The 25,598-nt window shown below is 41.7% G+C and overlaps 1 protein-coding gene across 1 annotated transcript in view; it reads left to right on the forward strand.

Annotated features, from left to right (window-relative positions):
* SLC31A1 (solute carrier family 31 member 1) overlaps nucleotides 1-25,598 on the forward strand; it is a 38,136-nt gene that overhangs the window by 361 nt on the left and 12,177 nt on the right. The window lies entirely within an intron of this gene.

Here is a 25,598-nt window from a genome sequence, read left to right on the forward strand (position 1 = left end):
TCAGACAGAGGCCATGGAATTCAACCCCGATCGCCCCATAAGCCGAGAATTTCCAGTTAAGGGAACGAAGACAGTAAGCTTTTGAGGAGTGACTGGCCTGAGGTCACGCAGACTAGAGGGGGAGACGGAGCCGGATGCTGGTCCTTTGATTCCGGACTCAGCGAGCCGATGGGTGAGCGAGCACCTCACCAGCCCTTACGCACTGCGTGCCCTTCCTGGGTGGTTATTGCTAGACTGTGGCATGCAGCTTGGGGAAAGTCCCCTTGCCAGAGTCACCTGTATTCCACGCAGGTGAGGTGCGGGAGAGCTGCGGTATTCTGCGTGATGGGAGGGGGAACGCTTTGGAGGCAGCCTTGGCCTGGGGTTTCCTAAGTCTTCCTGTGACAGTCGAAGTCAACATCAGTCGCTGCCTACTCCGGCGCCTCCAGTTCCCACCATCTCTGTATGTTGCACAAGTCTGTCTTTGGTTAACCTGGTGTCGTTCTTGGCGGGTAGGGCCGGCTTAGCCGAAGCGCGAATAAGCCGACCGTGGCCCGGTGCAGCACCCATTTCCACGGGTATGGGTGGAGTTTTTTCACTCAGGGCTTCTAGATGTCCCTCACCTGAAATGGGAGTGAAGTGGTTAGTAGGTAGCTCCCTCCCCAGGGACTTTGTACCTCTTGCCACTTCCCCTGTTCTGGTCTTTATTGTAGTTTGTATAAAACTCAATTGCAAGTCTCCTTGACCGTAATAGGGTCTGATTGATTCTGTTAGTGTGTGTGTGTGTCGGGGGGGGGGGGGGGGATTCATCCTTGTTCTCTTATTCCTTAACTGACTCCCTTAGGATTTTTCTCCCTTGCGACCCAGAGCCCAGAGATGGCTCTTACCCTTTATAGGTAGCTTCCAGAAAGTAAAAATGCCATACTGGCTGTGAACCATATGCGTTGCTTGGTCTCCTTTGTTAATTGAAGGTGATTGTACTGTGGTCTAAAGCTCCAGGGGAGGGGGCTAGGAGAGCTAGAAATATCATATGCAACTATAATCTGTTAAGTAAATATTCCTCTGTTTAACGGAGGACAGGACTGTTGGTCTGTTGCTTGTGTTTCTTTTGGAGATTCAGATGGTTACAGCAGAGAAGGCTGACCGTGTTAAAGCAATGATGCACCTGGAATCCAGGCACCAGAACTGGAACCTGTTGCAGTAGCTCTGTGTAGAATGTGACCCTTGCCACATCTCAGAGGGAAAAATGAACTGGGAAAGTCCCATCGTTCTTTCTGACCCCTCCTTCCCAGAACTTGCCACCATCATTCTGGCACTGAACAAATGAATAGTGCTCTTTTAAAAATGCCAAGGAAATATGAAACTTGTATAACTTAAATGAAATTTTAAAAAACCTGGAAACAACAACAAAATGCCGAGGAAAGATGTGAGCTCCTATCTTGCATTCTTGGGCGGAGGTGTTTTTATTGAGGGTGTTTAAGGGGCCTTCTTAGACACTCAGGAATCTAAAATCTGCCCTTTTGGCTTGGGCGCCACAAGCATGCATATACAGAGTCCCCTTGTGGGAGCACAGCTGCTGATTCTCATTAGCAGTACGAGGGAGAGATGGCGGTGGGTCTTCCGCAGCTTTCAGGCTCGCGGCTGTAGCACTGTGTGCGCCTGAATGAGAATATCTTCAAACCAGAAATATTGGACTAGGAATCAGGAAGCCTGAGTTCATGTCCCACCCTTCTTCTAACACACTCTGAGCTGGGGCCAGGCTCCCGAAACGTTTCATACAAGTAGATTAAACCTAGACATCTACTGAGTACCGCTTTGAATTCGAAGATAAGTAAGGCATAACAACCCTGACCTCAAGTTTGATGTCGCATTTTTGTTTATTTTAAGTATCCAACTACTTAATATGTTTATAAAATGAATTGAAGACTGAGTGGGAAGCAGCCATTTTTTTTTTAATTTATTTGTTTGAAAGGCAGAGTTACAGAGAGGCAGAGGCAGAGAGATTGGTCTTCCATCTGCTGGTTTACTCCCCAAATGGCTGCAATGGCTGGAGCTGGGCCAATCTGAAGCCAGAAGCCAGGAGCCTCTTCCTGTTCTCCCACAGGAATGCAGGAGCCCAAGGACTTGGGCCATCTTACACTGCTTTCCAAGGCCACAGCAGAGAGCTGGATCGGAAGTGGAGCAGCCAGGACTCCAACTAGCGCCCATATGGGATGCCTGCACTGCAGGCGGCAGCCTCACTGGCTACACCACAGCGCCAGCCCTTGGAGGCAGCGATTTTAATAGTTCCTTTCAAATGATGAGTAATTTTGCAAGAGGTGACAGTTTTTGCATACTGATCTGTACTGGTGAATGCCTTTTAAATTAATAATTTAGAATGATAACCAAGTTGTATCCTTGGTGTAATGATAAGGGATAGGAATTGAATATAGGTTGGTGGGGGGAAGAATCAATATAGTGTTCTGTTCACACAGTCGCTAAAAGCAGAAGGCTGTGAGAACTCAATTCAAGAAGTATCTAAAAGCCCACTATGTTTAAGGCACTGTGCTGGGTGTTGTGAGGGATAGGGAAATGAGTAAGTCCATGTTCCTGTCCTCAAAGTGCTTATGGTTGAACAGTGGGAGTAATTAAAGTACACAAATAACCATAATTGAAGACATGCCACAGTAGTCCCATAAGAAGGAGAAATTAATTATTGTGGGATTTCCAGAGAGGAAGAGATCATATCTTTTTTGGAGGAGATTGTGCCAGTAGATAATAGGCTTTGAAAATAAGTAGGATTCCACTGGGAGTGAGGAAGTCAAGGCTTTCCAAGGGCAGCACTGACAAACACGTAAAGGCAAGAAAGAAGGCACACGTTTCTCACAAGACAGGAGTTGCCCTCTTATCTGATGCAGTTAGGGCCATTAGTTGGTTAATTTAAAAAGTAAGTTAAAGCAGGGAATTGTAGGTATTAATTACATACATTTTTAGACATTTTCTTTTAGCTTAAAACATTGATGTCCCTTGCCATTCCTTTAACATAAGGCCTCAGTCTTTTCGTGAAGTATGTCCCAGGGATCAATATACTACAGCGAAATCTTATGCTGGCTGATGCCTATTTTTGCAAATAGGTTTTATTAGAACATGACCATGCTCATTTGTTTACATATTGTCTCTGACTACTTTTGTCCTACAAGGCAGAGCTGAGTAGTTGCAGCTGAAACCACATGGCCTACAACACTTAAAATGTTTACTATTTGGCTCTCTGTGTAAAGAGTTTGCCAACCCCTGAGCTACATCACCTATGGCTTCTTTAACATAGAGTGAATACTGAAAAGTCACTCACAAAGCAGTCTGAATGCAGCCCTTCAGGGTGTTTGGGAATTGTCTCCCAGCCTTTACAGCTGTCTCTCCCATACCTGTCAGCAGAGTGTATGTGATTGTGTGACTCACCTTTATCTAGTCTTCACAGAACATTGGACTTGGTTTCCATGGAAAAACTACAGAGAAGCTATGTAGTATAGCTCTGAATCCAAACTGCTTTGCTGCTTATTGGTTGTGTAGGCCTTGGGCAAGTCACTCAGTTTCTTCCTTCATAAAATAGGGATAATGATAGTATCCCTTGCCTAGGATTCTTGTGAAGAGTATATGAGTTAATTCCTATAAAGCACTTAGAACAATGCCTGGCAGGTAGTAAGAACTTGATGTTAGCTATTGCTATCATTTTTCTCTTCTCAAAATTGGTTTAGTTAAGACTTAATTAGATTATAGATTTACAATAATAAGCTCAACTGGCATAGATTGGCTTGTGAACAAACACAACTAATACCCTTGGTATGCCCACACCTTCACCAAGGAGAACTGGAGTGTTACTCCCTTCATATTGGAGAATAATCTACCAGTGTGTGGTCAGCAAAGTTGGCTAAGAGAGTCCTGTGGGACTTTAAGGCCACAATACTTGTATGCAAGTAGTGGATTAAAACAGAGAAGAACTCTAAGGTCATATTTTCAAATACATTGAAGGCCAAGGTGACAAGTTTATAGTTAGCCCAGTGGAAAATGGAAAATTTTTTTCTAAATGACATGACATAAAAAAAAAAATCTCAAATGGCTTAGGAATATATGAAGTAAAAAGTAAAAGTGTTTTCCCACCTCCAGTCCACATGAGTTGCCTCTTCATTTTTCATTTTCCCATGTCCTAGAATACGAGTGTTGGATGAGATTAAGGCATATTAAAAACTACTTAGGGCACTGGTACTGATCTGTTAAAAACTTCAGTTTTCCTCAGATTATAATCTGGTTTTTTTAATTGATTCATTTATTTGAGGGAGAGAGAAATATTGATCTCTCATCTGTGGTTTACTCCGTGAATTCCCGCAATGGACAGCTGGGACCAGGCCCAGCCAAACCTGGGAGCCAGGAACTCAGTCCAGGTCTCCCACGTGGGTAACAGGAACCCAATTACTTAAGCCATCACTGCTGCCTCCCAGGGTCTTTGTTAGCAGGAAGCTGGAGTCAGGAGTCAGAGCCAGGTATTAAACCCAGGTACTCTGGTATGGAACGGAAGAAACTTGATCTAAGCTAAATGCTCACCTCTATTGTCTCAGTTTTGAATGGAGACAAATAAAGGTCCCAGTCTTAACGTGAATAAAATGAGATGACTGCTGTGAAGGCAACAATTTATATTATATGCTTGAAAGTCTGATCCTTAAAATTGTTCCTCTTATTTCCAACTTGCCTCGACTTCTAATTCCCCACCAAAACTACTCCAAGAGAAAAAGATGACATAATCATCACTAGAAAAATGTTTCCAGTGACAAGATGACTTCACTGCGGAGCTGTGAGACAAGTCAGTGACCAGGCAGCCCCCAGATAACTGCCATTTAAAGTTGGCAAGGCAGGCCTGACTGGGGGTAAGGGGGGAATAGGCTAAAGCTCTGCTCCCATGTTCAGCTCTTAACATAACAATGTCTTCTAAAATCTCAAAAGTCCCATATAGTTTGTGGCTAAGTATGACAAGTCATCAAAAGTCTGATAGCTAATACAATGAGCCGTTTCTGCCAACAGAAGTCTTACAGTAGGGACTGGGAAGGAAATGCTTTTGAAGTTCCATTGCTTTGAGTATGATCATTTCATGATTTAGGTAACATCCCCAAGCAGAGGAGGGGCCCATCCTTAGGAATGCAAAGCCCTGCAGAGAAGGAAAGGGTTGTGAAGGGTCCACCCTACCTCTTTTCCTTTACACAATAGCTCTAGGCTTTTGTATACAACCTGCTTTTGTAGGCTGGGGACATTATGCAATACAGCATAAGTAGATGGAAGCCTGCATCTCAAAAGTAAACATGAAATAAAGCATATAAAGAGAACAGAACTCTAGCAACCAGTAACAAGTGAAAGGACTTTTCTTAGCCACATTGATCCTTTCCCTGAATCAATAGTAGAGTTGTTGTAGAACTGTGATGTGTATATAATTTTGAAGCAGTTTGGAGTGCCTAGAATGTTGTCAATTTATGAGACAGAAGAATGTTGTGTAAGTATGTACCCCCGCATTCCTCTCGCTTACCTTTTCTGAGGGCTTTCTTTATCATACCGTCTATATAACACTCTGAAAACCTTTACGTAAGTCTAGTCTGCACTCAGCAGACTAGAAATGTGTCAAGACCACAAAAAGATCCAGCAAGGAGAGAATGAAAGGGTGCATCCCGTGATTGCATTCCTTATTCCAGGATGTGGCTTAGCCAGGAACACAAGATATCAGAGAAATGGAGTATAGCAGCTAGGAGATCCACTCCCCATTGGACTTAGGCCCTGCTATCATTGCATAACTAAAAGACCTTTTCAGTTTGTTTGTTTGACATATCAAATTTGAGCTGTCCTATTCGGACCAGACAAATAAAAGCTTTTCTAAAGGCCTTTGTGAAGAATGCAGTGGTACACTTGATCTTCTTTGTACAGGAAGGTGGGAGTGGGCAAGAGAAATGGGAGCTTCTATGTTATTTGTCACCAAAACAGGATTTGTGAAGCTCAGAAACCCTCCTGCTCAGCTGCTTCCCAGAAAACCATCTACAGAAATGGGAGGAGGATTGAAGAGAGGTTAACCTGGTGTTAAAGACTTATGTCAAAAGCAAATGTTATGGCTTCCATTGACCAAAGAGTGTATTAATGTCATTATTCATTAATGTGCCCCTCAGTTTCCCCATCTGTGAAGTAAAGGTGTTGGACTTGATAATTTAATTTTGTAAAAATAGGAAACATATTACCATGGTTCACAATTCAAAATGTATATAAAGATATTCACTGAAAAAAAATTCCTTCTACTCCTGGCCTTCTCTGACCAGTTACCCTCCTGGGGGACCAAAATGTTGCCCCTTTCTAGCGTCCCCTCCCCCAAAGGTGGTATAGATATGTATAAACAATATGTATATACTTTTTCCCTTTTCAAGTTTTTTATGAATGAAAGCATATAATGCACCTTTTTTTTAATTTATTATATGTATTGGAGATCATCACATATCAATATATAAAGAGCTTCTTCACTCTTGGAATTTTTTCTCATTCTTGTTTTTAATCTGCAAAGTGTTCCATAAAGTACTCTGTTGTACATAAATACAACAACTTGTTTAGTCAGAGCCCTATCAATGAACAGTTAGGTTGCCTTTTCAATATATTGCTCTTATGGACAGTACTGCAACAAATAACTGTACATATAGCGATTCACATATTGCCAGTGTATCTGTAGGTTATATATTTAGAAGTAGAACTGCTGGATCCAAGGATATGTGCATCAGACTGTTAATTAAAAACACTTCTAGTTCTGACTGTGAGACTTTAATTGTAAATGAGTGGTGAAAGAAATGACAAGGTATCATTTACTTGGAAACATCTTAACTTTTATCTCTTATTATTCAGATTAAAGCCTAAGTAAGAGCCATGTACAAGTAACCTCACCAGAATTGTGTTGATGCGGACATCACTGAAGTCACCTGCATCACAGTCCTACAGATTGTTCTAGTGTTTTCCAATATGCTAGTACTCAAGAGCTAATTTGCAAGGTCATTATTTTCAACTCAGAACAAAAGATTACTGGTATCAGTCTTCCCAGGTGCTCTGATGATTATGAGATATGATATCTTGGTTGAGTGTGTGGTACCATCATGAGTTCTTCTATTTTTGAGAGGCAAGGTGATCATAAAGCAGGTCAGAATTGTGTCATACCCTCATACCTTTTTTTTTTTTAAATTAATTTATTTATTTGAACGATAAAATGACAGAGAGAAAGAAGAGACAGAAAGCGATCTTTTGTCTTCTGGTTCACTCCCTAAATGTCTGCATTGACCAGAGTTGGGCCAGGCCAAAGTCAGGAGCCTAGAACTCCATCTGCATCTCCCACGTTGGTGGCAGAAGCCCAAGTATTTGGGCCATCTTCCGCTATGTTCTCAGGCATATTAGCAGGGAGCTAGATTGGAAGCAGAGCAGCCAGGAACTTGAACTGGCACATCCATCAGGGATGCTGCTGTCACAGGCAGTGGCCTGATCTGCCGTACCACAACACTTTCTTAACCATATCTATATCAGCCTCTTTCTTTGTTACCTCTGTCATTCTCTTTCTATAAGGCCATGAGCCATTTGTAAAATTTGTTCTCTATGATAGCAGGTTTAAGCTAGAGTCTCCATCCTTTTCATCTCTGGCTTGCCTGTAGCCCTTGGGTCAGAGGGTATTTAGTTAGTACTTGTTGAATTGAGTTAGAGTAGATGTCAAAAGGATCATGGCCAGCGCCGTGGCTCAGTAGGCTAATCCTCCACCTTGCGGCGCCGGCACACCGGGTTCTAGTCCCAGTCGGGACGCCGGATTCTTTCCCAGTTGCTCCTCTTCCAGGCCAGCTCTCTGCTGTGGCCCGGGAAGGCAGTGGAGGATGGCCCAAGTACTTGGGCCCTGCACCCTATGGGAGACCACGAGAAGCACCTGGCTCCTGCCTTCGGATCAGCGTGGTGGCCATTGGAGGGTGAACCAACAGCAAAAGGAAGACCTTTCTCTCTGTCTCTCTCTCTCTCACTGTCCACTCTGCCTGTCAAAAAAATAAATAAAAATAAAAAAGGATCTAGCCTCGACTCTGCTACCCTCTCAGGGGCCATATCTTTTCTTGTCTCTGCACAGCCTTAATTACTTCTCAACCCATACCTTTGCATACCTAATGTGGTTCTGGAAAGAATGAGAGACCAAGTAATTATCTTGAAGAGGAGTGTATGTTTTTTAAATGCTCACACATGCATCTTTCTGGCTTCCACTGCCATTCTTTGTGCTGAGTAAAAATTTGGTACATTGGGGCCAGCGCCATGGCGGAGTAGGTAAATCCTCCGCCTGTGGCGCCAGCATCCCATATGAGCACCAGTTCTAGTCCCGACTGCTTCTGTTCCAGTCCAGCTCTCTGCTATGGCCTGGGAAAGCAGTCGAAGATGGCCCAAGTGCTTGGGCCCCTGTACTCACGTGGGAGACCGGGAGAAAGCACCTGGCTCCTGGCTTCGGATCGGATCGGTGCAGCTCCAGCTGTTGCGGCCATTTAGGGAGTGAACCAATGGAGGGAAGACCTTTCTCTCTGTCTCTCCCTCTGTCTGTAACTCTACCTCTCAAACAAATAAATAAAATCTTAATAAAAATTTTTAAAAATTGGGGCCAGCACCGTGGTTCACTTGTCTAATCTTCTACCTGCGGCACTCGCATCCCATATGGGGGCCAGGTTCTAGTCCTGGCTGCTCCTCTTCCAATCCAGCTCTCTGCTGTGGCCCGGGAAGGCAGTGGAGGATGGCCCAAGTGCTTGGGCACCTGTACCCGTGTGGGAGACCAGGAAGAAGCACCTGGCTCTGGCTTTGGATCGGCACAGCACCAGCTGCTACGGCCCTTTGGGGGATGAACCAACAGAAGGCAGACCTTTCCCTCTGTCTCTCTCTCACTGTCTAATTCTATCTGTCAAATTAAAATAATAATAAATAATTTTTTTTAAGTTAAAAAAAAATGTTTGTACATCGAGGCCAATGTTGTGCTGATTAAGCCACCACTTGTGACACTGGCATCTCATATCAGAATGCCAGTTCAAGTCCCAACTATTCCACTCTGATCCAGCTCCCTGCTAAATATGCTTGGGAAGGCAGTGGAAGATGGTCCAAGTACTTGGGGCTCCTACCATCTATGTGAGAGACCAGGAAGGAGTTCCTGACTCCTGGCTTTGGCTGGCCCAGACCTGGCTGTTGCATTCTTTCAGAGAGTGAGCCAGAGAATATAAGATCTCTCTCTCTCTAGCTCTGCTTTTCAGATAAATAAATTTTTAAAATATTTATAACTTGTATAAAAACATTATTTATTTAGTTATACAGTAGTGGTAACTGTGAAGTTAGGCTTACTAAGTAGGCATAGCAAAGGACTATACTCATACAAGTCAAACATTTTCTCAAATCTAATTTTATATGTCACAAATCATAAATATCAAAGAGGATAACACATGAATATGAACTCCAGCTTATAAATGAAGTTGTACATTTAGAAAGCATCATTTGATTAGTGTTGCTTTTTCAGATTTTAGAATAAGGAAACCCGTCTCTGGACCATGCTTTCAGTACCCATTGTCTCTCTGTGGAACAGCACAGATAAACTTGATAGGATATGAGATAACCAGGCCCACTTGTGGACTATAATCCCTCCAAGTTATGGAGGACAGAATTATGAGTCCTACCATGCATCTCATCAAAGTAGGTCTATCTTATCTGTCTTCCTTGTCAGATTCCCATGGAAAATTCTTACTGGCTAGTTGAAACCAGGTGCTCCCTGGGCCTCCTTCTGCCTTCAGGTTTCACAAAGTTGTTATTTGCATACTTGTAAAAGGCTCACAAACTTCCTAGAAACTAACCATGAAAATATTTTCCCTCGCTATGATTTACGTGGCACATCAGGGTACATGCTGCTTTGTTGCAGCTTAGAACTATTTCTACTCTTCAGAAACTAGACTGTAGAAAAGATAGATAAGACATAATGTACTGTATCATGTCTCTACTCCAAGGTGGCATTCTTTAAACTAATCTCGTCCTTCCCCAAATCCCAGTGAAATTACGATAGAAATACAGTAGGAAAACAAAACTTTTTTACAATTAGAAAACAGGCAGAAGCCAGAAACTTTGAAACATTCCAAAAAGAATACAATGCAGATGGGAACCAAATGAACGGAAATGGCTGATCACATGATCTAACACAGGCGAAGGACTTCGCTGCCTTAAAGTGGACAGGAATCCCTAGCACATCTCTGAAAAGTCCAGAGATGAGAAAGAAAGGTTAGCTATGCAGTACTTGGTGGAAGACAAATAAAAGGATGCAGGGAGCTGTACCTATGGCAGATTTAGAGAAAACTTGTAAGCTTAGAAGTAGCATTCGTAAGTGTTTATTGAGGACCTACTTACTGCTGAAGCAAGGGTTTAAATACACACTGTCATGACAAAGGTGCCACTGTCGTCTGTGTTTTAGAGGAAACTAACTTGCTTTCTTAGCCACTGCATGGCTGCCTCAGTGAACTCCCGATAATAATTATCGAAACAATCTTATAAGATAGGCTACTTTTATTAGCCCTAGTTTAGAGCTGAGGCAACAGAGGTATTAAGTAATATGCCCAAGGGCCCACAACCAGTAAGTACAGTTTTACCAGTTAGAGAATAAGTATAGATCCCTTGTGTGTCTGGAAAGTTGCCATAATAAAGAAGGAAAATACCTTTTCAGCCCACAGCTCTCTCCTCCTGTGTTTTTGGATGGGCTATTCAGGATCTCAGACCCAACCCAGTCTTAAAAAGGCAATTGGTGCTAATGGACAGACCTGAAGTGCTCACTCAGCTTGGACAAATCTTAATTTCCTTAATCACGTTGGGAATTAGATGTACCCATTTCTTCACATGGCCAGAATTTAAAAGTCTTAGCTAAACAGCAACTTCCTATTTGAGGTCTGTCTGTCTGGTTGTTCCTCACACAGTAGTTAAAAAAGAAAATGTCTCTGAAATCCCAAAGATGAGTGCTTTGGCATTGAATTCAGTGTTAGCTCAAAAGTGTCTTTCATTAGTAGGTAGTGGTGTGTGGAACTTTTAAATGAGACCAGGCTAGCTCTGTGCCCTTTTTGGAATTTCAAAATAAACAAATGCTTTATTTTAGTTCCTAGCTGAATCTTGGCTTCCCCCAACACACACTTTTTTTTTTTCCTAAACGTTCATTTTTTTTCCCCAAAGAAATCTTTTACTTAAGGAATACAAACTTCATGCATTTCTTTTTTTTTTTTTTAAGATTTATTTACTTATTTATTTATTTGAAATTCAGAGTTACACACAGAGGGAAGGAGAAGCGGGGAGAGAGAGAGAGGTCTTCCATCTGCTGGTTCACTCCCCAGTTGGCCACAATGGCCGGAACTGCATCAATCAGGAGCCAGGAGTTTCTTCCGGGTCTCCCATACAGGTGCAGGGGCCCAAGGATTTGGGCTGTCTTCTACTACTTTCCCAGGCCATAGCAGAGAGCGGATCAGAAGTGGAGCAGCCAGGACTTGAACCGGTACCCATATGGGATGCTGGCGCTGCAGGCGGCGGCTTTACCTGCTACACCAGAGCCGGCCCCTATGCATTTCAAAAGTACAACTAAGAATACAGTGATTCTTCTCACCATACCCGCCCTCCCACCCACACTCCCACTCCTCCTCCTCCTCCCTATCCCATTCCCAGCCCCATTCTCCACTAAGATCCATTTTCAATTAACTTTATACACAGAAGACCAACTCTATACTAAGTAATGAGTTCAATAATTTGCACAGGAAAAAAAAAAAAAAACTTCCTCAACAGTCAAGACAAGGGCTGCTCAAAGCCATTGCATCTCACAGTTAATTTCACTTCATTTATTTTTTAGTAACTTAGTTAACTTTACAAAAGCACCCAAAAATGATAATCTTTTGTGAGCACTTAGACATAATGTAACTTATGAGACACAGGAATACCCTCCACTTAATACATTAAAGAAAGTAAGTCCTTGAGAAGGAGTTTTATCATTAATTAAGGAAGCACCTAAGAAAACAGGCAATGGAATTGGACACTTAGGCATAAGAAAAACTTATGAGACATAAAAACATCCTCCACTTAATGCACTAAAATGAAATAAATCTTTGAGAACAAGTTTTACTGTTAACTCTCATAATGCAACTCTTTGAGGATAGAGGTCCTGCATGGGAAGTTAGTGCACAGTGACTCTTGTTGTTAATTTAGCAATTAACACACTTATGTATGATGTCAGTGATCACCTGAGGCTCTTGACTGAGCTGCCTAGGCTTTAGAAACCTTTTGAATCCACAAACTCTGTCAGTATTTAGACAAGACCATAAGCAAAGTGGAAGTTCTCTCCTCTCTTCAGAGAAAAGTACATCCCTCTTTGATGACCACTTCTTCCCACTGGGGTCTTACCCACAGAGTTCCTTCATGTAGGACATTTTTTGCAACAGTGCATTGGTTTATCATGCCTGAAATGCTCTTGTGGGCTTTTCAACCAGACCAGAATGCCTTAAGGGCAGACTCTGAGGTCAGAATGCATAATCCTATCTGTTATTATTACCAGGCAATAAGTGCTCATTTTTAAATATCCAGTTCTTGGATTCTTTGTACAGTTGCCCCACCTTCCCCCCCAACTTAACTATAGGAGATTTGCTCCAAGAGCCTCAGTGGATACCTGGAGCTGTAGACAGTACCAGAGCCATAAATTATATTTTTTCTGCCACATAATTTTTAAAAAATATTTATCTATTTGAAAGACAGAGTCACAGAGAGGCAGAGGCAAAGAGAGAGAAAGAAAGGTCTTCCATCCACTGGTTCACTGCCCAGATGGCCACAACGGCTGGAGCTGCACCAAATCCAAAGCCAGGAGCCAGGAGCTTGCTCCGGATCTCCCACATGAATGCAGGGGCCCAAGGACTTGGACCGTCCTCCACTGCTTTCTCAGCCCATAGCAGAGAGCTGGATCACAAGTGGAGTAGCTGAGACTCAAACCCACATCCATATGGGATTCCGGCACCACAGACCAGAGCTTTAAAACGCTGTGCAGCACTGGCCCCCATACTTAATTTTATAAATTTGGCATAGTATGAGATTACAAGAACAATGTAAAAGTTAAATAGATATGCTGTTTTTCAAGATATTTTATTGTATTATACCCAGCCTTATTGAACATGGATAATGAATTGTGGGTAAGAGAAGTCTACCACACTATTATCTGTTTTGTACATAAGTTATTTTTTTAAAAGGCAGAGTGACTGAGAGAGTAGGAGAGACCAAGAGCACAATCTTCCATACACTAATTCCTTCCCCAATTGGCTAAAACAGCTAAGGCTAGGCTAGGTCTAAGCCCGAATACAGGAACTCCATTCAGGTTTTCACATGGGTTGCAGAACCTCATCATCTGCTGCTTCCCAGGTGCATTAGCAAGGAGCTGGATCCAAAGCAGAGTAACCAAGACTTGAACCAGCACTCTCATATGGGATGCAAGCATCCCAATCGGCAGCTTAACTCGCTGCACCACGATTTCAGTCCCCATATTTAAGTTTTGAGGCTCCACTTCCTGAGAGGTGATTCAGTGGTGTGAAGTAATGTCCATAATTTTTCATTTTCAGCCAAACATTCCTGATGATTCTGATCCAGACAGCCCGTGGCTCACACTTTGAGAAGCACTTGAATTAGGAGGAAAGCAATTAGCATTTATGATTTATTATATGTGTTATTCATGTGCCAATCACTTTCATAGGTATATTTACATTTGATATTCATAATATTGTGAAATTTTATCATCCCACTTATAAGTGTGATATTATCCTCATAAAGTTTCAGTAACATGTTCTGAGTTCCAAAGGTGGCAGGGCGCTATAACAGTCAGCAGTCTGACTCCAAGAACAGGGGAGGCTCTTTTGCTGTTTAACTTTGGCAAGGTGCCTCTCAGAGAGGATGATTGTGTAAGATTGGTGAATTGAAAAATGCTAGAAAGTGATATGAACAGCATGCTCTGCAATGTGTTTGATAAGTAAGTGTTAAAGCCACTGAAATGTTAGAATGTCTAAGAATATCCTGTTATTAAGAATATTTAGAAAAAATGAGCATGCATTTGTTTCTCATTGAAATGATTATTATTTGCACCTAACTTGTCTCTACTGAAATAGGCCCTAAAGATGAGTTAATCCATCTCTGACTACAGAAGCTAGATTACCTAATATAATAGAAAAACTAGAATTAGAACTAAAATTTTTAGTCTTGTGTTCTTTCAGATTGTTGTCATTATAAAGGTTAAGGTAAACTCCAACCCATATATTGCCTGAGAATTACCCAGAAAATGGTTGTGTTAATGGTTGGAAATGACACTTGTGACATTTAGTTTTTGAAAGTTCACACAAAAGGCATAGTAATTAGAAGTGATCTGATATTTTAAAGAATTAGAAAAAATGGTAACTATTTTATGAATTAGTCTCAAAACTTCTGTTTCTGACACTGAACATATAGTTTAATGGCATTTGTGACTTTTGTGAATTATTAAGGAGTTATTGAAGAAATGTGGTCTGGAACCTGGGGTTATGTGGAAGTTCATTTTCACCTTAGTTAGAGCTACGTAGTGGCTGAACCCCCAAGAATACTGCAGGTACCTGTTTTAACACATAGTCTACTGCCATTAGCACAGTCTAAGCACTGCAAGACCCAACTCTGGAGGTAAGAGACCCAGCTCCTCCTGGACAACTGAATGGGCAAGGATTTCATAGACTGGACGGGGCACTTGGTAACTTGACATTGGTTTACCCTGAATGCAGAGAATATCCAGCTGTGCCTCTTTATAGAAAAGGATCTGCATTTCTTTCTAAGCCTTTCTCAAAACTGCAGCTCTGCTTCCCTTCCTCAGTTTTTCAAGATTGTTCCCAGGAAGAAAAATTTAAAAAAGAAAAGCTAACATAATATTAAGAAACATGGATATAAGATAGAAATACCACGCTACATATAACAGAAAGGGCACCAGACTAGACTTGATATCAGAACCAGGGTTCTAATGACTGACTGATTACCACTAGACACTACACCGTAACCTTGGTTAATCAGACAACCTCTGTACTTTGGTTTGTAAAATGAGTAGCCAGTTTCATTTCATCCAGGCCTAGCCTTTAAGTAGACTTAGATTTGGAAACATATTACACTGTTGTGGCTCAGCAATTTTCAGAAAAAGTGCACCTGAGAACATGCCACAAAAGTTAATGAAGGGGCTGGCACTGTGGCATGGCGGTTGAAGCTGTTGCCTGCGCTGCCGGCATCCCATGTGGGCACCGATTCGAGTCCCGGCTGATCCAGCTCTCTGCTGTGGCCTGGGAAAGCAGCAGAGGATGGCCCAATTCCTTAAGCCCCTGAACCCGCGTGGGAGACCTGGAGGAAGCTTCTGGCTCCTGGCCTCAGATCGCTGCAGCTCCGGCTGTTGCAGCCATCTGCATCTGAACCAGTGGGTGGAAGATACTCTGCCTCCCTCTCTCCCTCTCTCTCTCTGCTTCTGCCACTGCCTCTCTATAGCTCTGCCTTTTGGGTAAATGAATAAATCTTTAAATAAATAAATAAAGTTACTATTGGACCCAAACTTAGAGTAAATCAATCAATATTTATTGACTACCCAACTGAAAGGTATATTAGACTGCACATACCCTTAATCTCAATCTTACAATGCTTTATGTAACAAGAAATTCTTCACAAAGTAATAATGCTTTTATATCCGATATGGGCTTTTTCCATCTTGGTTTTTTTCCCATGTTACTTGAATCATATGTAACAACCCTGAAGGAGGACAAAACAGATACTATCTCTGTGCTTCCATGAGTTTCACTGAAACTCAGATGATAAAAGTGGTTCTCTAGAGGGTAAGGCAGTTTTGCCCCTGGGGGACTTGTGGAGATGTCCGGAGACATTTTTAATTGTCACAACTGGGGCAGTGCTACTGGCACCTGGTGGGTAGAGGCTAAAGATACTGTTAAACATTCTGCAACACACAGGACAGCTCATATTACAAAGATGTTTGCCACCCACACTGTTAGTAATGCCAAGATTGAGAAACCTCAACAGGTGTTTAACGTAAGAACTGAAAATGATGGTTATAACCAGAATCCCTCATGGACTCAGCCTCATAGGTTTTTCACTTTCCTTGGAGCAAGGCATTAAAAACTGGAGTTACATGCATCCTCGATTAATCACTAATGTTTTGAGGGAGGTGCAAGTGAAAAGTGAGGTTTATTTATTTCTTCCTGTGTAAGTACCAAATCTGAGTCATTTACCCAAGTGTTTTTGAAATCAACACAGTCTCTTTAGTAGCCACTTTACAGTAGGACCTATTGTCAACCTGATGAACCAGAGGACGTTTACAGGAAATGTTAACAAGAGATTGAGCTAGAAATGAGCAGAGCCAGGATTTGAAGACCATCTGACTCCAAACTCATAACAGCATTTGGCAAGCCTAACTCTCACCTGCGAAATGCAGCTGTGACTTGTGAAGCTCTTACAATCCAGGGATAAATATTCTTTGGTTTTACTCCTCAAACTATTTTATAACTCAGAGCATTGGGCTGTAATTGTTTAATTTTCCAGAGTCCAGGAAAGCATCTGTTAAAACTTTTATGCTGTCTGAACTTGTGTAGGAAAAATTAATAGGAAAGAACAAATAAAGGCAATTATTCTACACAGCAGCCAATATTTTAATATTTTATTAAAATGTACATCTGATCATATACCTCCCTGCTTACTATCCTTAAATAGTTTCCAGATGTCCTTGGAATAAAATTTAGACACTTTAAAACAGCCTATAAAGCTTTCCTTAAATTTTTTTTCTTTAAGTTTTTTTGTTTTGTTTTGTTTTTTGACAGGCAGAGTGGACAGTGAGAGAGAGAGACAGAGAGAAAGGTCTTCCTTTGCCGTTGGTTCACCCTCCAATGGCCACCACAGCTGGCGCACTGCGGCCGGTGCACTGCGCTATTCCGATGGCAGGAGCCAGGTGCTTCTCCTGGTCTCCCATGGGGTGCAGGGCCCAAGGACTTGGGCCATCCTCCACTGCACTCCCTGGCCACAGCAGAGAGCTGGCCTGGAAGAGGGGAAACTGGGACAGAATCCGGTGCCCCGACCGGGATTAGAACCTGGTGTGCAGGCTCCGCAAGGCAGAGGATTAGCCTAGTGAGCCGTGGTGCCAGCCTCTTTAAGTTTTACTTATTTATTTGAGAGGCAGAGAGATACAGAGACAGAGCTCCCATCTGCTGGTTTACTCTCCAAGTGCCTATAATGACCAGAACTGAAGCCATGATCCAGGAACTCAATCCAGATCTCCCACGTGGATAGCAGGGACCCCATCACTTGCTGCCTCACAGGGTATCTGTTAGCGGGAAGCTGGAATTTGGAGTGGAACCAGGACTGTAACCCAGCCACTCCAATATGTTATGCGGGCATCTTAACTGCTAGGTGAAACACTCATTCCAGGCCTTCTAAGCTGATAATCCTTTTGCCACCCTTCAACTTCTTTGGGCTTTCTTTCCTCCTCTCACTCAATGTGTTTTATTCATATTGGCCTTGAATGCCCTTAATTCTTGTCTTACCTCAAAGAGGTACCTCCCTGCCCTTTTATAAAGCCCCAATAATTTTATAAGTCTGTTTAAATGTCACCTCTTTACCTTTCTCTGAAGAGAGAAGAGAACTTTCACTTTGATTATGGCCTTGTCTAAATAAGGTTAGAGTTTGTGAACTCAAGAGGCTTCCATAGCCTTGGCATTTCATGACAAGAGCCTCGGGTGATTACTGACGTCATAAATAAGAATGTCAATTGTTAAATCAACAACGGGAGTCACTGTGTACTTGCTCACCATGTAGGACCTCTGTCCTTAATGTGTTATGCTATGAGAATTAACAGTAAAACTAGTCTTCAAACAGTACTTTATACTTTGTGTGTCTGTGTGGGTGCAAACTATTGAAATCTTTACTCAGTTTAGACTTGATCCTCTGTATGTAAAGATAATTAAAAATGAATTTTAATGAAGAATGGGATGGGAGAGGGAGTAGGAGATGGGATGGTTTGAGGGTAGGAGAGTGGTTATGGGGGGAAGAACTGCTATAATTCAGAAGTTGTACTTTGGAATTTATATTTATTAAATAAAAGTTTTTCTATTAAAAAAAGTTTTAAAAAGTCACCTCTTAAGAAAAGTCGTCTCTCTCCTTATTCCCACCTGTCTCCTGCATCCATCTAAATTAATTATTTCACTGTTATTCTGTAACTTGCTGCTATGTTTTACATCCTTCATGCCACTTATCACAAATTGTAATCATATATACCTATATATATATTTATTTGTGCACATATTTAATGAGACCTTGCTCTTCTAGAGTAACTTCACAAAGGCAAATACCTTATCTTTTTGCATCTGGCTCCTCGTATATGATTGAAACATACATGGATTTTGTAAGAATTAATAATTAGTGTTATTCTAGATGCTATAAGGAGGTAGAAATTAAAAAGATACTGGGGCCAGCATTGTGGTGCAGTGAGGTAAGCCATCACTAGTAATGCCAGCATCCCAAATGAGCGCCAGTTCCTATCCAGCTCCTGACTAATGTGCCTGGGAAAGTAGCAGCAGATGGCCCAAATGCTTGGGCACCTGCACCCAAGTGGGAAACCCAGATGGAGTTCCAGGCCTCTGGCTTCAGCCTGGCCCAGCCTTGGCCATTGCAAACATTTGGGGAGTGAACGAGTGGATGGAAGGAACATCAGTCTCTCAACTCTATCTTTCAAATAAATAAATGAATATTAAAAAATAAATAAATTAGAAAGTCCCTTGCCCTCAAGAAACTTGCTGAGTGTGTGTGTGTGTGTGTGTGTGTGTGTGTATATATTTAGCTTGTATTTTAAGAACTATAAGTTTAGATTTTCATGAGCGAAGATTACTAGGGAAATTTAGAAGAGAAGATTTCTTCTGTTAGGAACTCAAGAAACCTTCATGCAAGAAGTGACATTTTAATAAAGCCTTAAAAAATGAGCTAGATTGTAAACTCAAAAGAGCAAGGGCCATGTTATAACTTTACCTTTAATTCTGGCACCTTTTTAGTGCATGAGAAATGTTGAATAAATGTCACAGGATTTGTAAATACACTGAAAATGGAGCGAGGGAAGGAGTTCAGGGGAATGACACAACCCCCAAAAATATACAAGTGGCAATGCTGTAAATTCACAAAAAGTGAATAGATCAGTGTTGGTGGAAGATAGGAACGTGAGGAGGATTAGATTGAGATAAAGTTGAACACAGAAGTCTGTAACAGAGAGAGAGAGAGAGGCACAGAGAGAGAGACTTAAATACCAGATAACCCAAAATCAATGTATCAATATCAGAAGTTTAGGATGAAGATACTTAATTTTGTCTTTACAGGCAGAAATCAGTTCCTGGGAGTACAGATTAAAAAGCAAATTACGGGTTGAGAGATGCTTATAAATATATGGAGGGCAAATACTAGTTCAGCGTGGAGTACTGGTTCTTCTATCAACATCACCATCAAACAGCAAGATTCACATTCCTATGGAGCATCTTCTATATTTGGCTTGACTGGAAAGAACATTTGCTTCTTTTATATCTCTGGAAGGGAGCAACACATTTGCCTAGCAAGTCCCTAGAGATGTTCAAACAGTTATTACAGAATTTTATATTAAGAGATGCATGCAATGACTTCTATTGTCCTTCCAGTTCTTTGTGAAATCTGTGATCCATAAATTAAGAGACAGGACACTCAGGTTTCAATTTCAGGTCATTTATATATAGATGAAGAAACAGCTCATCTGTCTCTTTCCAGGCCTAGTTGTTTGGGACCAAACTTCTCTCTTAAGCTATGTCAAGAAGGAGTAGCATCTAAGAGGGCTCATTAAATGTCTGCAGTTGACGAAGAAGAGAAGGAACTTTGGAGCAATCCCCCATTCAACTGTTTCTCCTGCCTTTCCTCAAAACCGTTCTATCAGCATGGTGACAGACAGGCACAGATTGCAAGATGATAAAAACATCTCAGGTATTGGTAAGACCTGGTTCCAGCTCGAAAGGGCACAATGTGCTGTGAATGTTCAGAGATTTTAGAACAAGACCTTGAAAGTTGGGGAGGGTTTGCCATGTTAGACATTGTTAGAATGAGCATTCCAGATTGAAGATACAATGTGAACAAAGATACCAGACAGAAAATGTGTGGTATCCTGCGAACACTGGGAACTTTGGCCACTGGACTCATTTGGCCAGAACACAAAGTGCTCATAGGCAGAAACACAGGGTGGTATCTTTATTTTAGAGATCTGTGATTTTGGACAACGGAATTTAAAAGACAATGGAAAGGTTAGTAGGCAGCAGAATTTTTCAGCAGGTAAATAGAGCCATGCCTTAGGTAGATTAACTAATCACTGATACATAATATAGAATGGACAGAGGGCAGGGGTACCTTTAGGAAAACCCATATTGATAATTGAGATGTCAGTGGTGACAGGCTGGGTGAATCTTCTCATTTACTGGGGATTAGGAAAAGTAACCAAAATTGGGACATACATGGATACAAAACATGACATTAGGTAAAGAATAAGGCAGGTTCATTTTATTTTATTTACCTACTATTTGAAAATAAAAATTAAACAGAGGGAGAGAGATCTTTCAGCTGCTGGTTTACTCCCCAAATGACTGCAACAACCAAGGCTGGGCCAGGCCAAAGCCAGAAGCCCGGAGTTTCTTCCCTGTCTCCCCATAGGTGTAGGGGCCCAAGTACTTGGACCATCTTCCACTGCTTTCCCAGTTGCATTAGCAGGGAGCTGGATCAGAAGTGGAGCAGCCAGGATTTGAACATACGCCCATATAGGATGCCAGCACTGCAGATGGCAGCTTAACCCACTGCACCACAGTGCAGTACCCTGAGACAGGTTTAATAGAAAATAAAGCATGGCCCAGGAGTATACCTAGGACTCTAGCAAGGACACTTTGTTAATCAAGTTACTTAACCTCTTGGTGCCTTGATTCCTCCAAACAAGAGATGTTGCGAGGACAAAATAAAATGCTGGATTTCTTACAGTGTCATTTGTTCATATTCCTTGCAATTATTCGTCTTTTGAATCTATAAAGTAGGAACATTTTAGTTGATCTTATGCTAGCTACAGTTTGTGTTGTTTCCTCTACTGCCCTTTTATGTGGTACTTGTCAAGGTTTAGCACCCTGGAGACTTAATTCTCATAAACAGTCTGGGTTTGGCACTTCAGACCACTTGAAGGTCAGTAGCAGCTGATACACACACCCTTCCCTTCTTCCACTTTTAGAAACTGGTATTGGTTGTGTTTATAGTCTCTTTCCTCAGATTTGTCACAAAACAAATACTTCACAGTTGTATCTCTAAAGGTGAATTAGGCCAGAAAATGTGGATGTTCAGATTCTCCAAACAACTTGGTGATGTCAAACTCTAGGTGTCTATGAAATAAATAGTCAGAGCTAAATGAATTCCTAATACCCGACTTGCCTATGTTACTTCTACATCAGCTACGTTTTGCTACTTCTTGAGTTAGAACTATGGGATAACTTCTGAGCACACCCACCAAATATGATTATATGGCATTTTAGACTCATTAAGGTGGTGGAGAGGAAATTGAGGTTTGCCAGTCTGTCATTAAAAGATAAGGAATTTTAGTTTATCTATTTTGTGTCTAAGTTGGCAGAGAAGAAATGCAGAAAAAACAATTTATTTCTTCAAACATTTACCGTAACCTACTATATGCAGGATATAAGAGAAAGCAGAAGTGCAAAGATAAATAAGACAGGATCTTTAAAGAGCTTATAACCTAATAGTAAGGAGAGGGGGAGGGAGGCATTCTGTTCTTCTGGAGATGGAACTGAAAAAATGTAGAATTAATTTTAGGTCTGGATAGAAGTTTATTAATCATATAATTCACTGTCTTTACAACTAAGGAAACTGAAGCTCTATAATTTGCCCAATATAATATTTACCACCAGTGTATCTCATGTTTAAGGGAGTTATTTTTCATTTATGTTTGTTATTTAAGTGGTAGTGGATAGTTCACTCCTGTTTGCCCAGTAGACATAGGTGATCTAGAGACTGCATAGTGGGCATTTAAGAAATTAAGTTTGCTTTCCCTTGAAAGTGATAGCCCTCAGTGGCTGGATAATTCACAGTGTCATCAGTCCCTTCAGGATCTGTCTTGCCCCAACAGGTTCTCATCTCTTTCACTCAGTCTGAACAGCTTAATAAAGTAGAGTGATGGAGACAGATGGAATTACGATAGAAGGGGGTGACCTTGAACCGAAATCCAGAAATAAAGTAGATTTTGCCTCTTTCTGATTAGACCTCAGAATAAGGATAGCTTTATGTCTTTCCACTGATATAGGGAGAATAAGATTCTCAGGACAGCTCCTGAGTTACCCCTTCGGCTAAAATAGATACTCTTAGCCAAGAGCCTCTGAGTAAAGGAGTTACTGCCACTAATTCATAGCTGCTGTTTTATTCTCTTAAAAACTTGTCAATCCATGCAGCATTTCTTGTTTGCCTAGGTCGTTGACTACTCATAAATGAAGGCTCTTTAAGTTTTAAGTGTAATTGTTTGAAGTAGTTTTCCTCTTTATATGTCTGGCAGTTGGCTACTTTTGATGCAGCCCACTAGACTGATGGATGAGTAATTCAGCCACATAAATTCTGCTATTACTTGAGTTTGTAGACTGTGCATAGTTTGGTTTCTTTTTATGAGAAGTGCTTTCAGGGCACCCTGTGTAGATTATCTGATGTAATAGAGTTCACTTTGGTATATGGTGAAGAAAGAGAAAATAACAGAATGATAGACTATTGAAATCTGCAAATAATTACTAAATTAATTATTGGCCAGTTCTATTAACATCTTTGTTAGCCCAGCCATTGCCATGAAAAACATCATGTACAAATTTGTTACAGATGATCCCTTGAAGTTATTTTTATTGTCAACAAAGGCAAAAAGTCAGGGGCCGGTGGAGGGGGCGGATGGTAGCCATTGTTTTACTGGAAATTTTTTTAAAAGATAAAATCTAGACGGATTTTGTATGTTTAAGTGTGTGTGGCAAAGGTAGTGATGTGTCATTTTGGGGCGATTATTCTCCTAAATTTATATTGTAGCAAGTGCTGTATGAACTCTTTTTTTTCCTCCCAGAAACCTTTTGTATAAGGAATACAAACTTCATGCATTTCATAAATACAACCTTAGGAATATAGTGATTCTTCCCACTGTACCTGCCTACCCTCTGTATGAACTCTTAGCTCTGAGGGGAGTAATAGGTGTTTGAATGTATATAATTCTACGATCCTTTACATTTCTTTTGTTGTTGATCTGTTTTCTTGCCACTGATCTTCAGTATTTTTTTTTTTACAGGCAGAGTGGATAGTGAGAGAGAGAGACAGAGAGAAAGGTCTTCCTTTTGCCGTTGGTTCACCCTCCAATGGCCACCATGGCTGGCGCGCTGCGGCCAGCGCATCGCGCTGATCCGAAGGCAGGAGCCAGGTACTTCTCCTGGTCTCCCATGGGGTGCAGGGCCCAAGCACTTGGGCCATCCTCCACTGCACTCCCTGGCCACAGCCACAGCAGAGAGCTGGCCTGGAAGAGGGGCAACCGGGACAGAATCCGGCGCCCCAACCGGGACTGGAACCCGGTGTGCCAGCGCCGCAAGGCGGAGGATTAGCCTATTGAGCCGCGGCGCCGGCTCAGTATTTTTAATACATTGGCTGGGCTGAACCTTTGGGAGTTGTGAATTTCTGATAGGTCTGGCTATGACCTATGATTTACTCAAGCCTAATACCCTTTGTAAGAGAAATGGGTAACAATTAAGGAAACATGTTATCATTGTACCTCAAGAAAGACTCAGTCCAAGAAAGGCCTTATATATCCAAAGGACAATACAATTACAATCATATCTCTGTGAGTCAGTTTAGAACAGGAATATGAGACATCAGGAACCAGGGGATGGATGGACAGTGCCATGGCCTTCACGGGGAAGGGTCTTCCGTATATTCATCAAATTGTATTTCCCCTTCCCACTTACTGGTAACTACCACATTTATTTTAAGCAACTCCAACATGTTTGCCTGGAATGCCAAATTATGAGCAGACCCCCTAATCCCTGTATATTGCTGCTTTATATCAAGGTCTCCCCTTTATTCTTCTTTTCAAAGATGTATTTATTTACTTGAAAGTCAGAGAGAGAGAGGTCTTCCATCCGCTGGTTCACTCCCCAGATGGCCGCCAATAGCTGGAGCTGTGCTGATCTGAAGCCAGGAGCCAGGAGCTTCCTCCAGACCTCCCATGTGGGTGCAGGGGCTCAAGGACTTGGGTAATCTTTTACTGCTTTCCCAGGCCATAGCAGAGAGCTGGATCAGAAGTGAAGCAGCTGAGACTCGAACTGGCGCCCATATGGGATGCTAGCACTGCAGGCTGTGGCTTTACCCACTATGCCACAGTGCCAGCCCCTCCCCTTTATTCTTACATCTCCTTCATTTCCCCCCTCCCCACAAGGACAACTTAAGTGTGGAATCATAAAGCCATCAAGAGAATTTTAAAGTTCACCTACAGGAAGGCTCACCTATACTCTACCCTTAGAGCAGGAGCGGGGAACCTTTTGTCTGCCGGGCACCATTTGGATATTTATAACATCATTCATGGGCCATACAAATTTATTACCTTAAAAAATTAGCCTGTTACAGATTTATTACATTTCAAGTCCCACTTGCAGTTACCTTGGCAGGGCCAGGCCAAATGATTTCGAAGGCCTTCTATGGCCCAAGGGCTGGAAGTTCTCCACCCCTGCCTTAGACTGTGAAAGAATTAGACCTTTGAATATAGGGAAGTTTTTTAAAGGTACCATGAAGCAAAGCCACAGCCATTTCTCAGAATTTCTCCTGACCTTGTACAGGTGAGCAAAAGGTAGAATTCGCCCAGTTAAACTGGTTGCTTGATGATGTGAACATAGTCCATAAGCATGCCTCCCTGTTTATGATAGTGCACTGTCTTTGATCTTGAATTTCCTATATCTGTACTCAGCAGAAGGTTGTGTCACCAATCGTAATTAGTGACTACAGAAAGCAGAACAACTAGATGGATTTCTTTTTGCTTAATGTTTTTGTAGACTTAAAAGGGAACATGAACCTAATCATTTTAAGGATAAAAACTTTCTTCTTTAGTGTCCTTATCACAAAAGTTAGGAAAGATTGTAGGCAGTCTCCAAAAGAATTTTCTGAAGCCCTAGATTACATCTGACTGGGCTAGAGAAGAGGGGCTTTGTGGCAGATATACAACCACTTCTGTGTAGTCTTCTATGGAATCTAATCTCCATTGGTCTTACCTGTCACTGTGCAAGCTGGGAAAATAAGAATTTGAAGTTCAGACTAAACCTATTAGAGATAAAGTCAATGCAAAGACCCAGAATAAGCACAGAATTTAGCCTTCCTGCTAATCTCCCAACTTCTTTCAAGAATTCATGTTTATTTGGCTAGGGAATCTAGGTTTTGCAAAGAGCCCAGGCCTCTAGTTGAGCTTTACAATGAATCTGTGATAGGAGAGATGG

Source organism: Oryctolagus cuniculus, chromosome 1 (assembly GCF_051225735.1).
Source record: "Oryctolagus cuniculus isolate XC-2025 breed Fujian yellow rabbit chromosome 1, ASM5122573v1, whole genome shotgun sequence".
In the NCBI taxonomy this organism is placed as follows: Eukaryota; Metazoa; Chordata; class Mammalia; order Lagomorpha; family Leporidae; genus Oryctolagus; species Oryctolagus cuniculus.